Source organism: Sus scrofa, chromosome X (assembly GCF_054392235.1).
Source record: "Sus scrofa isolate SSC_HxYL_T2T_F1_AM1 chromosome X, Sscrofa_HxYL_maternal_Yorkshire_Landrace_v2.0, whole genome shotgun sequence".
Lineage (NCBI taxonomy): Eukaryota > Metazoa > Chordata > Mammalia > Artiodactyla > Suidae > Sus > Sus scrofa.
The window spans coordinates 125,837,534-125,852,355 of record NC_139401.1 but is presented as its reverse complement, the minus strand read 5'-3'; the positions used below and the strand labels follow the sequence as shown (position 1 = coordinate 125,852,355).

Sequence of the window (14,822 nt, the reverse complement as noted above, 5' to 3'; positions counted from 1 at the left end):
CCTCTCAGAATCACCTTCACATCTGAGTTCCTTAAATGTGACAACTTCAGTCTTGGCCCCAGGGCTTTTGTACATATTATTGCCTCTGCCTTGACTTTTATCCCCAGCTTCATTGTCTGTAACTATCTTTATTCTGATTATTATTCTCATACTTCAAATCTCTGCTTAAAAATCCAATTATCAATGGAGTCTTCCCAGACAGTAGCTACCCCTCACCACCCAACCCTGTACTTCCCTCATCACACAGTGCTTATCACACTACATCATTACTGGCAATATACTTGTCCATATCTCCCACTAAGCACTAATACTACATAGAACAATTCTATCCTACTCGTTGTATTTCTAATACCTTGTATAGTCCCTGATATATGTATTTTCAAAACATGTCTGAAAATGAATAAATAACTAGACCTGAAGTAGGTGCAATACTGTTCAGAGGAGTATGATCTAAGAGATGAAAAGTCCTATTATATACTCCCAGCTTTCACAGAGTGGCTTTGATCATTCTGCAGTATTCCAAAGTTTCAGGCAAAGGCCCATAGCACCAACTAATGCAAAATCATGTACATTACTGAGACTGAATATCACACTGAGGGTATAATTATTCCTCGGGTTTTTTTATGAAGATCATCTTATCCCACATTAATATCATCCAACTTTTTCCTTATTAAGATTAAAATAACTAGACCGAGGAGTCACAGAGACATTGGTTTAAATCTCAGCTCCTATATTATCTCAGTTGTGTAAAAATGAATAACTCACTTAACTTTTCAAATCCCAGATTTCTTTGTGCTTTAGTATCTACCTCCAAGAGAGATACGGAACCAAAATAAAAAATCTATTAAAAATGATACACTGCACTATTTAGTGTATAATAATACATGCTCAATAAAAGTTCCCACAATAAGTGTTTAAGGAGAAACTGTGAGTACGATGTCATCCTTTCCTTTAAGAAATTCATGGGTCAGTGGGAGAAAATCATTATAAGCCAATATGATAAGAGTAAATAAATACACAAAATGCTAGAGCATCACAAATGACATGTTGACTTATTGGCAAGAACACATAAAAAAAAGAGCTGTTTGGAGTTCCCGTTGTGGCACAGTGGTTAACGAATCCGACTAGGAACCATGAGGTTGCGGGTTCGGTCCCTGCCCTTGCTCAGTGGGTTAACGATCCGGCGTTGCCTGAGCTGTGGTGTAGGTTGCAGACGCGGCTCGGATCCTGCGTTGCTGTGGCTCTGGCGTAGGCCGGTGGCTACAGCTCCGATTCAACCCCTAGCCTGGGACCCTCCATATGCCGAGGGAGCGGCCCAAGAAATAGCAACAACAACAACAAAAAAGACAAAAAGACAAAAAAAAAAAAAGAGCTGTTTGAGATGGATGTCAAAAGATGAGAAGATATCAGTAAATAATTAAAGGGATGGAGGGAAATTGGGGGATAAGCATTTCAAGAAGTATATACGGAAATAACAAGGTATGAAAGAGCATGGCAAATTTCAAAAATGGCAAATTGATATGAGTGAGTGTAGTAGGTGGTGAAGATTTGATGTGGAAGAGAAATAGCAGATGCTGTTTCATAAATGGTCTTACATGCTCATCTAAAGGTTTTTAAGTATGGAAAAGTATGATTAATTTTGTTTTCTAATAGGTTAACTCTTCCAACTATGTACAAGATGATACAGAGGACAGTGCTACTGAAGGTATGGAAATAAGCTGGTTTAGAATACATTGCAGGAGTTCCCGTCGTGGCGCAGTGGTTAACGAATCCGACTAGGAACCATGAGGTTGCGGGTTCGGTCCCTGCCCTTGCTCAGTGGGTTAACGATCCGGCGTTGCCGTGAGCTGTGGTGTAGGTCGCAGACGCGGCTCGGATCCCGCGTTGCTGTGGCTCTGGCGTAGGCCGGTGGCTACAGCTCCGACTGGACCCCTAGCCTGGGAACCTCCATATGCCGAGGGAGCGGCCCAAGAAATAGCAACAACAACAGCAGCAAAAGACAAAAGACAAAAAAAAAAAAAAATAGAATACATTGCATTAATAAGGGTGATAAGTTATAAAGTTTAAACTAATGTAGTAGTGGGAAGAATAGGAAATAGATAAGGAGATAGTGTGATAGGATTTGGTAACTGGTAGAACAGAATAATGGCCCTCAAAAGTGTCTACATCTTAAACTCCAGAATTTGTGAATATGTTATCTTTAATGGCACAGAGGAATTAAGTTTGCTAATGGAGTGAAAATTTCAAATCAGCTAAACTTAAAATATGGAGGTTATCCTGGATTACCTGGGTGGGTTCAATATAATCATAAGGGTCCTAAAAAGTAAAAAAGAAAGCCAGAGTCAGAGTTAAAGAACTACATTCACTATGGGAGAGTGTCAGAGTTTCATAACCTGAGAAACCCTATACCAGCCATTTTGCTTAATTTGAAGACCAAAGGAGGCTCTGCTAACCAAGAATATGGACAACATATATAAGACGGAAAAGGCAAAAAAAAAAAAAAATTGATTCTCCCTTAGAACCTCAAGAAAGAAACAGTCCAGCTAAAACCTCGGTTTGGACCCAGTAAAGCTCAGTTTGGACTTTTAACCTCTAGAATTGTAAAGTGGTAAATTTGTGTTGTTTTAAACCACTAGGTTTATGTTAATTTATTATAGTAGCAATGGAAAACTAACAGAGTGACCAAATAATTGTGAATGGGAGGAAAAGAAAAGGATTAAAGATCAAATCTGAGTTTCTGACTTGAGAGAATAGATGTTGTGATTAATTAAGATAGAAAATACAAGAAGGTAATAAGGATTGGTGATGAAAAGAATGGAGATGGAATAGTGGAGAAGAGAAAATATAATGAGCTTGATTTGGGGTATGCTTATAAATATTTATACATATGCAGGAGTATTTTTAAGGCGGTAAGTGATGTGTGAATCAAGATCTCAGAGAAGACAAATTGCTGGAGTTACATATTCAGTATTGCCATGGTATGAATAATATAAGAAATCAGAGGAAATATCACAAGGAAAGAGAAAATAGAGTAAGAAGAGAGCCAGCGATGGAACACTGAAGAATGCAATATTTAAGTTGGGGATGGATGGGAGTTTCAGTTAAAAGAAGTTGAAGAAATAAAAGGAGATAGACAAGAATCGGGAGATACTATAGAAACACAGGAAAAGAGTTGTTTCGAAAGGAAGTGAGCAAGAGATCCAAAGGATGCAGAGATATCTAACAACATGAGGAGCTGAAAATTACCCAAATTTAGTAAAAATAAATAAATAAATAAATAAATAAATAACAACTGTGATCCTAGGAGCCAAACTATGACTACCAATAGTTTGAATCCCTCTGGTAATTCAGTATTCCCCAAAATACTTAACATGTTTAAGCCCAGAAATGGGACAGCTAGATTTTGCACAAGCACATATAGGATTATTGAAAAGGAGATTATGTACGATACATCAAGTTTTCTACTAAACCTCAAGTTCACCTGAAACAAAGTCCTAAACAAAATCTTATGAATTGTTCCTTCCTAAATTATAGCATCTTTACACTGGTCCTCTACTTGAAAGATAAATATATTATTAGATGGATATATTACAGATTAACCCACTATTATGATTTATATTTATTTATTATAATAAAATTAATTTCCCTATTTATTTTTTCCAATGGACCCATGCTATATTGGGTCACTCTGTACTCAGAGCTAACCCATCATACTGAATCACTGTATTAACATCTGAAATATTTTTATACCAGGTAAAGAAAAAATTACCAGTTCAATTAGCTGAGTCCAAGCCGCCAACCTGACTTAATAAAGACATTCACTGAAGATAATTCTCCTGTTGCTCCTGGATCAATGTTGCATACATAATTGAAGAAAAGCAAAATTAAAAAGACAGTAATTCACCTTGATAACATGATTTTTGCTTAGTAAGATCAGTCCTGTATCCTCAAGACTACAACTTGAGGTGAAAAGTTCTCAGTTATTAAAAAAAAAAAAAGTACAGTTTAATGAACAATGACTTAAATATTAAAAATAAAACATTTAAGGTTTACTTTTATTAATTATAGGAGCAATATATTTATATAGCAGCTGATGTATATACATGGAGAACAACCAAGTGAAGTCAAATACAACATTTAAAACCTGTCTCACTATGGGAAAAATAATCCATATAGTAAATACTCCTGGAAAAAAAAGATCCAGGTTAAAATTTATAGAGAAACTAATTAAAACGAAATATGTTAGTTGTTATACCCACACACTATAGGAACATAGACTAAATTGCCCATATGAAATATTATTTATTTAAAAGTTTTTCTAAAAGAACCACATGTTTGGCAGCAACTTATTGATGGGGTTCAAAAGAGGTTTGGCAACTGAGAAAACAACAGACTTGAAAATGTTCAGGTCTATACAGTACCATCCAAAATAAAAAAATAAAAAAGAACTTCCATTTTTACTTTGGATGCGCCTGGTGAAATCAGTTTAGGGAAGGTATATCTAAAGAAATTATTCAGAAAATAGGAAACAGTAGTTAAGAGACATGGAGAACAAAATAAGCACTTCAAACATCATCCACTAGCACTTCCAGGAGAAAAGGAAAGAGTAAGGGAGATTTTAAAAAATCTATTTGAAAAGATAGTGGTTCAGTGTTTTCCATGAAGAATGAATACTATGGGGTTGTGGGTTGGAAATCCTATAAAATTGGATTGTGATGATCATTGTACAACTATAAATGCAATAAATTCATTAAATAATAAAAAATAAAAATTAAAAAAAAAGAATGAATACTATGAATCCCTATATTCAAAATGCCAAATCTCAAGTAGCCTACATAAAAATAATTATCTGGACATATTTTAGTGAAACTGAAGAACATCTAAGTCAAGGAGAAGATCTTAAAAGCAACCAGTTAAGAGGCAATAATGTACAAAGGAACAAAACTTAGCATGTCAGCTGGTTCTACAGGAACAACATAAGAAGGTGGAAGACAATTAGAAAAATCCTCCAAAGTATAAAGTAAATTTACCTGTAATACTTTGACTCAAATAATGGCCACAATTTTTGTACCCCCTTATAACAACGTGCTTTGGTAGTACATTCCCACACTGATTCAGTATATTTGACTGTATATAGCACAGGAGTAGCAGCAGATTCAATATAAGCAGAGAATTGACAAATAAAAAATTATGTTTATTTTTTCTTTCTTCAACACAGTCTTCATGAGACGATTCCTGGTCTGGACTGATATAGAATGACATGGAGTAAGGAATGTCATCCTAGCTGAGGCTATCAAAGATCAACCAACAATAAGACATAAATGAACCCAAGTGGAAAAGAAGAATTAACCAGATAAGTTCATCCAAGATAAGCCAAACCCTAAAAGTGACATGTGTATTAACAGAGGGTTATTTTATTAGGAGGCAGCTTGTTGTGCAGGATCATCATGTCGATAGGCAACTAACACAGAATTTGGTATGAGTTATATATTGGTACTATTTAGAAAACTTACAGCTGTCAGTGAAAAGAACAGAGTTATGATCTCTGAAAACTATATCCACCATAAAAGCAACAAAAAGCTGATAACATTACCAATGCCAGTGTTTTCAGAACTATGTAAATTAACCAAAGGCTGATAGCAATTGGGAGTATTTATTGAGGAAAAACAACTAAATCAAGGAACTTTCAGTCAGCTTTTCACATAACTTTCTGTATTCCCACCACCTCTGCTCCAACTCCATAGTATTCATGAAGAATAACAGCCTATAGTCACAGTGAAAATGAGCCTCCTAGCAGTCACTGGAGAGAACAGAATAGAGTTAGAGATCTGCTATGTGTTTAAGGTTTGTGTACCCCCAAAATTCGTATGTTGAAGCCCAGATTCCCAGTTTGGCTATATTTGAAGATAGAGCCTTTATTAAGTAGGTTAATTGAGGTCATTAAGATGGGGCCCTGGATCTGATAGGATCAGTGTCCTTATAAGAAATGACATAAGAGAGTTTGCTCTCTCTCACTCTCTACATGGACACAGAGGAAAGACCATGTAAGTGTACAGAAAAAAAGTAGCCATTTGAAAGCCAGGAAAAGCATTCTCACCAGAAATCAAATTTGTCAACACCTTGACCATAGGTGTCTGGCATTCAAAACCATGAGAAAATAGTTCTCTGTGTTTAAGACACATAGATTACAGTATTTTTCTATAGCATCCCAAGCAGACTAATACAAAATTGTCCAAAGGCTCTTCTCAGAGAATTTTCCTTGTTTGAGCTGCCTGGTATTTCCATAGCACACTCCATTCCAAGGATGTCTTTATTTGACCTAAATCAAGGATCACCCAAAGAGAATGGTCCTTTCCCCAAGAGTGTCCTTGAAAAAATAATTTGAGGCAAGTGTTTCACATTACAGCTGCCTAACATGGAGTATGACAGTTGAGGCAAACAAAAAACTAATCAGAAAACTTGAGGAAAAGATGAGAAATTAGATGTTCACAGCAACGTCCCAATATATTCCAGAGAAACTAGAAAGCCACATGTATTTTATAACGCTATGCACATGCCCACAACTGTGTACCCACTCACGAAAAACCTGAGAAGTCTCTAGGCTAATTCAGTGGTTCTACACAAGCATGAAGTAAAAGGTAATCCTGAGTTGTAAACTACATAGCTGAATGTTGAAAGCACGTTCTAAGACACAGAGAGAGCCCTTTGCTAAAGATGGGGACAGTTATGCTTCTGGGAAATTAAGGAAATAAGGAATGTCTTGGTTCAGTCGTTAGTTGATCAATAAGCTAATCAAATAGAAACTTCAGTGACTACACATAACCAAAAAAAAAGAAAGAAAAAAGAAAAACCCACAGACCTGACTGAATTAGCTCCAAAAAATTATTTAGCCATTAAACAAACCAACAACAAAAGAGGGGAAAAAACAAACAAACAAATAAACAAACAAACCTCTGGGAGGATCTTATTTCTAGAGTTGCCACATAATATTATTTGAAATGTTGAGTTCTCAATAAAAATGTTTATGAGATATTGATAGAAAGAAGAAAGTATGACCCATATAACAAGAAAAAAATCTAGTCAATATAAATTATCCCTGGGGAAGGCCAGACATTGGACTTGGTAGACAAAATTTTTAGTCAGCTATTCTAAATATTTTCAAATAACAACTAAAATAAACTATGTCAAAAGAGGTAAAAGAGTTTGAAGACAATGTCTTACCCAATACAGAATATAAATATATATAAATTATAAAATAGAATCAAATAAAAATATGAAGTTGAAAATTACAATATTTGTGTTGAAAAGTTCAGTAGAGGGGCATAACAGCAGACTTGAACTGGCAGAGGAAACAATCCCTGAATTTGAGAATAGATCAATTGAGTTTATCCAGTCTGAAGAATAGAAATAAAATAGAACTTTTGAGAATAACAGAGCCTTAGAAATTTGTGGAACATCATCAAACATAAAAACATATGGATAACAGGAGTCCCAGAGAAGAATAGAGAGAGAAGAGGCAGAAAAAACATTTGAAGAAATAGTGTCTAAAATCATCTCAAATATGATGAAGAAAACATTGGTCTAAATAGCAAAGAATCACAGTGAATCCCAAGTAGGATATATTCAAAGGGCTCAATATCAAAATGCATTATAATTCAACTATCAAAAGCTAAAAACAGAGATAATCTTGAAAACATCAAGAAAAAAGGAACTTATCACATATGAAATGTCCTCAATATGATTAACAGCTTATTTCTCATCACAAAACATAGTGGACAGAAAGCAGTGAGATGTCATATTAAAAGCAGTCCTCTAAGTCAACCAATCCAATAACTATCCTTCCAAAATGAAGAAGAAATTAAGACTTTTTCATATAAACAAAAACAGAGAATTCTCTTCTAGCAGACCTATATGAAATTTTAAAGTGAGTTCTTCAGTCTGAAATAAAAGCTCACTAAAGAGTAACCAAAACTCATATGAAGAATAAAAGAACACTGATTAAAAATAACCACATAGGTAAGTATAAATACACTATAAATGTATTTTTGTTTTATTTCTGGTTTTCTCCTATCTTATTTTAAAGACAGTTGCATAACGAAATGATTATAAACTTCTACTGATGGGCATACAATGTGTAAAGTTGCCATCTGAATGACAATAACAAAGGAATTGGGAATGAATGAAACCACAAAGGAGCAAATTTTTTGTTTACTAGTGAGATTAAGTTGGCATTAGTTTGAACTAGATTGCTATAAATTAAGATTATAATTGTTTTTCCCAGTGCAACTACTATCAAAATAACATTTTAAAAATTAAAAATACTAAAATGGAATTAAAAATTGTACCCTAGAAAATATTTCACCTATCACAAAAGAAAGCAGTAAGAGGAGAAGAGAAGGATAGAAATGAAATTACATGTAGAAAACAAATAGCCATATGCAACTAAATCCTACCTTATCAGTGATTGCATTGAAAGTAAATAGATTATTAAACACACAAGTTAAAAGGCAGAAGGGAGATGGAATTATATTTTAAAACCCACAACTGAATCATTTCCCATCTACAAAAGATACACATTAGATCCAAACATACAAATGAGTTGAATGTAAAAGTGAAAATACACACAGTGCAAAAAATGACCAAAAGAAAGCTGAAGTATATATTATACCAATGTCAGACAAGATAGACTACAGAGAAAAATTATTACTGAAGATAAAAATGGAAAAAATTTTAATGATATAAGGGTCACTGCATGCAGATATAAGAATTAAAATATATGTCCACCTAAAAAAGAAACCGATAATAGATAAGGCAAAAACTGACAAAATTAAAGGAACAGACAACACAGTAATAGTAGTTAGAGAACAATGTCCTTAATAAATACAATGCCCCAAACTTTCAACAAAATGTTAGCAAAGCAAATAAATTAAATGATTATACACCATGACCAAGCGGGATTTATCCCAGGAATGAGATGGTAGTTGAACATATGAAAACCAGTGACTAAATTAAAAATATATATAAATATATGTATATATATGTGTGTGTGTGTGTATATTCAAATCTCAATAAGGCAGGGAAAAAAATTGGCAAAACTTAACACCCCTTCATAATATAAATATTCAAAAAATTATGGATAGAAATCTGATTAAAGGCATTTATGAAAATCCCATACCTAACAGTAATCATATTTACTGACAAAATCCTGAAAAAATTTCCCCTTACGATTAGAAACAAGGCAAGTATGTTTGCTCTTTCCACTTCTATTCAACATTGTAATAGAGGTTCTAGTCAGGGCAAATAGGCAAGAAAAAAAAGGCATCCAGATCTTCAAAAAATTAAAAAATGTTTTCTATTTGTAAGTGACATGATCTTGTATATAGAAAATTCTAAGAAGCCTGAAAAGCAACTATGATAAATATTAAGTTCAGCAAGTTTTCAGGGTACAAGATTAATGTACAAAAATCAGTTGTATTTCTATATATCAGCAGTGAGTAACCTAAAATGAAAATAAGAAAACAATTCTGCATGAAATAGAATGAAAAAGAATAAAATAGGAGTTCCCATAGTGGCTCAGTGGTAACGAATCCCACTAGTATCCATGGGGATGCAGGATTGATCCCTGGCCTCACTCAGAGGGTTAAGGATCTGGTGTTGCTGTGAGCTGTGGTGCAGCTCGCAGACGTGGCTCAGATCCTGAGTTGCTATGGCTTGTGACGTAGGCCATCAGCTGCAGCTCTGATTCAGTCCCTAGCCTGGGAACTTCCATATGCTACAGGTGCGGCCCTAAAAAGCAAAAAACAAAACAAAACAAAAAAAAAGAATAAAATATTTAGGAATAAATTTTTTTAAAGTATAGGTCTTGTATACTGAAAACCACAAAATATGTTGAAATAAATTATATACCTAAATAAATGGAAATAAATCCTGTGTTCATGGATTTGAAAAGTAATCAAGACAGCAATACTTCAAAATTTTATCTATAGAAGATTCATTGTAATCCCTATCAAAATCTCAGTTACTTTTTTTTTTTTGGCCATGCATGTGGAAGTTCCTGGGCCAGGGATCAAACCCAGGCCACAGCAGTGACCCAGACCACTACAGTGACAATGTTGGATCCTTCTTAATCCACTGTACCACAAGGGAACTCCCAAAATCTAAGCTATTTTTAGCATAATTGACAAGCTGATCCTAAAATATTTATGGAAAGTTAAAAGAATAATAAAAAGGAAAAGAAAGTTGGAAGGGACAATTCCCTATTTCAAAACTTACTCTAAAGGTATAGTAATCAAGACTGTGTGTAACATAAACATAGGCATGTAAATCAATGGAATAAAGTTGAGAGTACAGAAATAAACCCATGTCAATTTGTGTTCAATTGAGTGGCAAGTTAATTCAATACAGAAATAACAGTCTCTTCAATAAATATTCTGAGACAACAGGATATCCCATGCAAACGTATTAATTTGGACCAGCTTACAAAACACCTTATAAAGAAAAGACTCATAAACACACGCACAAACTGTGACCATTAAGGAAAAGCCCTAGATAGCCTACAAATAGTTGGCCCAAGCTGGCCCAGGAAAATCTTTTTTCATTCAAAGATACGCTCATTAAAAAAAAAACAAAAACAAAAAACAAAAAAAACCAAACAAACAAAAACACCAGGCCCAAATCTATTAAAAGGGTATTATGAAAAATAAAAAGGAATAAAACAGAAAAAATATCACATGAATAATACTCACTGCTAAAGGTTGTCACAGATGATTCACCACTTCTCTGTTCCATATTGGCATCTGAGGTTATTTTGACCAATAGCTCCAATGAAACAACCCTGGATGGAGGGAACATTAATAGTATTAAAAACTGGTAGGCTAGTTGAGGCTCCACAGTTCAGGTTTTAGAGCCCTGTCTTGTAAAAATTAGTAGTCTGGAGAGGTCTCATATTAAGAGACTGCAGAGGAGGCCCAGAGCCTACCTAAGCCAAAGAGTTTAGGAGCAGACTCTCTCCAAATGGATTTGGGATCCCAAAGGACCATATCCTCACAGTAAGGTGAAACAAAAGTAAACCCACCCCATCTCTAATCTCAAGGAACTGCAGCAAAGGTTGTCTTGGTGCTGAGCAGAGCAAGGGGTGAAACAGTAAGCATATGTTCCCTGAAAAGTCATGGCCACAGGCTGGCTGTCACATGTGGTTGTCGTCCAGTTCCACATTGCTTGAGTACAACAGGAAACCTGAGGATAAGAATTGGGGCGGGGGGAGGGCAGTGGTGGTTATCCCAGATTATCAGTGATGCCGGGCATGTGCCAGAAGTAGGCTTCATCATAGACCTTAAGGAATCCACATAAGTGCTTTTAAATTTTGGATTTTACTATTTGTTTTCTGAATGAGTGGACATCAATTTTAATATCTTTTTTGAAATTTATTTGTGTGGGCTTGGTATCAAAGTTCTGCTAGCCTCATAAAACATACTTGGAGCATTTCCTCTTTTTCTGTTTTTTAGAATCCTTCATATAAATTGGAATGTTCTCTTTGGAAAAAATTTAGGTCTGGTGTTTTACCTGTTATACCAATTTTTTTTGTTATACCAATTTTAATTAATACTTGATTTCCTTTAATGTTTGTGGCTTTCAGATTATATAGTTCTTGTATTACTTTTATGAAATTATATATTTAAAAAATCTGCCCATTTGATCTAAATTTTCAAATTTTTATTATAAAGTGTTCATTATTCTATTAGCCTCTGAATCTATACTGTATCTATAGTTATTCATCCTTTTTAATTCCTAATTTTATTTGTGCTTTACTTTTTCTTCATTCATATTGCCTGAGGTGTGTCTCTTTTATTATTATTTTCAAAGAATGAAATTTTGGCTTTATTGATTCCATTTCATTTTATTAATTTCCACTGCATCATTATTAGCTGTTCACTTCAGGTCTCCAGAATTGACCTTGCTGTTTCTTTTCTAATTCTAGCACATTAATTTCCAAGTTTATCTTCTTTTCCAATATTAACATTTAAGCCTATAATTTGTCATTGAAACACTGCTGCTACTCACAAGCTTAATCCCTAATATTTTCAAAATCATTAAGTTCTAATTATTCCGTTATGATAATCCATGGATCGTTGAGAAGTATGTATTTATGTTGATTTTATCATCAAATTCTAACTTAATTGTACTTTGATTTCTATTAGCTCTTAATTGCAATCTTTTTACTAAGTGTCTAAATCTTCTCCCGAGACTAGCCACATCAATTGTTCTATGAATGATGAACTCACATTCTATCAACGATTACTCTCCCAGAGCCAACAATCTTTACTAACTTCCCTCCATGTCATGTTCAAGCCGGTCATCTAAGGGTCTCCCTTTACCACGCTTCTAGGGATTTCATTTCTTTTTCTCCTGCACTGTCTCTCCTATTTTCTGCACATCCTCCTCTTTCTTGGCTTGCTTCTGCCTTTTGGTGGAGAAAAAAATCTCCAGTAGCTTTCTGAGAAAAGTGTACAGGGATTTTAAATTTTTGAGAGCTCACATGTCTGAAAGTATCTATTTTTTACCTATATATTTATTAGCTTGTATATGTCCCGTATCATTTTCCTTATGAATTTTCAAACTATCACTGCATTGCCTTCTGTTCTGTATTGACGGTGTTGAAAATTCTTAAGCCATTCCAATTCTATTTTTAATCCTCTGGAAACCTGTACAATTTTCTCTTTCTTCCCAGCATTCTGAAATTTCACAGTGGTGTATCTTGTCATGAATCTATCTTCATCTATTTCGTGGGTGCTAGTCTTTTAGTCTATAAGTAAACATCTTTAAGTTCTGCATATTTGTCTTAAATTATTTTACAGACAATTCCCAACATTCATTTTATGTATTTTTTTCTTTCTAGAACTCATATAATTAAAATACTGAGGAGGCTTTTCTTGGAGAAGAGGAGACAGTTACACGAATGCTGAGCATCAATATTCTCCCCAGCTCTACACAAGTGAACATATGTGTTATAGAGCTTTGGGATTAGAGATAAATAAATCTTTGTCCCTGTTTTCAGTGAGCTGTCAGTCCAAAGAGAGACAAGTAAAAATGATGTAGAAAGAAGGTAGTTAAAGTACTATGGGAACCCACAAGAAAACTGTGATAGGAGACTTGGTTGAGGCAGTTGGAGACTAGGAGGTCTTAGAATGTGCTTCTACCGTGTCACACCTGAACATAAGAAAGTGGAATGGGTCTTAGTCTGTATGTGGTCATAGACCTTTGCGGGGATGTAGTGAAATCTATGAGATTTCTTCCAATAAAAATACATGTAACACACACAGACGTGTATAATTTGCTTCCCGACTCAGAATGTGCAGACCTCTTGGTATAGAAGGCTAAGTAGGAAATTTTTAGGTAGATAAGAAGAGGAAGAAAGTCCAGACAGAGGAAGCAGCATGTCAAAATCCTGCAGACATAAAGCCTGTAGGAGAATGTAACATAATTGAGTGTGATTGGAGCATAAGCTGGAAAGAGAATCGCACATATCATAGGATGAAAGTAGAAGATAAGAAGACGCACAGGGATAGAGCATGAAGTATCTCAAATATCAGTCATGCACTTTGTTTACTCAGAGACTAGGCCATGATTGATAGAGATTACACAGGGCATGTCAACCCTCTCTTAACTGCTAAAAAATATAACTGGAACAGCTAGTACCCAATGGAATACTAATTGATACTCTGTAAGTGTGGAGTTTCACTGGCATTCATTGTAGTGTTGAGTGTGCAGGACTCACATCTCAAGTTTGCAGCTTTAAGAGAGAAAAAAAAAATGTTAGAATGAAGCCAAAAGCCTCTGAATATCAATTATGTTATTCCTTAATAACATACAGCAGAATGTCAGTCTTCAAGAAATTGTAATGGTTCACAACGCTGGCAACAAATTAGATTTACCTGGGGAAATTTCACAAACCATACCATGCCTGAGAACCACCCCAGACCAATTAAATCGAGTATGTGGGAGGGAACTTGGACGTCTGAGTTTTTGGAAGCTCTCCAGATAACTTTAATGTGCAACTAGAATTGAGAACTACTATGTTAAGAAAAATACCCCCCAAAAGCAAATTCCTACCTACTAATCTAGCCTTAATTACACTGTTTCCATGCAACATTATACAATAATGTTTAAAAATTAAGTTTATAATTGGCCATTTGAACCCTTTGCTATGCTACCAAGAATGTCCCATGAGGGACTGGAGGGATGGTGAAAGGGAGTCTGAACAGCATGCTCAGGGATCAATATCAGGACCTGCAGGCAGCCAGTCTCTGCCGGAAATGTTCACAGTGGGCTTTTTCACATTTTACAGTCCCATCTCCTCAGTGTGCTGCCTGAGGCTATTGCTCTCTTCATGTCTTGCAGATCTGTCTGGCACAAAGGCTACATGCATCAACAGTTTTTGCTAAGGGTTTTGTGATTAATTGGATGGCCTTTTATTCGGACAGTTTCTGAGGAAAAGATTTTTCCTGTTTTGGCTCAGGAAGCCATAAGAATTAGTTGTGCAAAAATATTTAACATTACCATAGCTGATGTCATCCATTGCTTTAAACAAAATATACAGCATCAAATATTTTCATTTTAGTTAAACAGTTTATGGGTTTGGAATCAGTTATTTCTTATATTCTGTACCCTGATTCTGAGCACAGAACTGCAAGAAGTGGGTCATTCGATGATTTAAATAGCAAACATTTATAGACCTTCCTATGTATCAAGAAATGTGCAAAGTGATGTATCCACCCTCAAGGTGCTCTCAGTCTAGTGCAGTGGTATAATAACAGCACATTGAG

At 35.0% G+C, this 14,822-nt stretch overlaps 1 long non-coding RNA gene across 5 annotated transcripts in view; it reads right to left on the bottom strand.

Moving 5' to 3' along the window:
* LOC146394805 (uncharacterized) overlaps positions 1-14,822 on the bottom strand; it is a 655,226-nt gene that overhangs the window by 325,691 nt on the left and 314,713 nt on the right. For all 5 annotated transcript variants that reach the window (XR_014835895.1, XR_014835891.1, XR_014835893.1 and 2 more), the window contains one exon: positions 10,746-10,834. This is a non-coding gene — a long non-coding RNA (uncharacterized LOC146394805). The remainder of the gene's footprint in view (positions 1-10,745; positions 10,835-14,822) is intronic.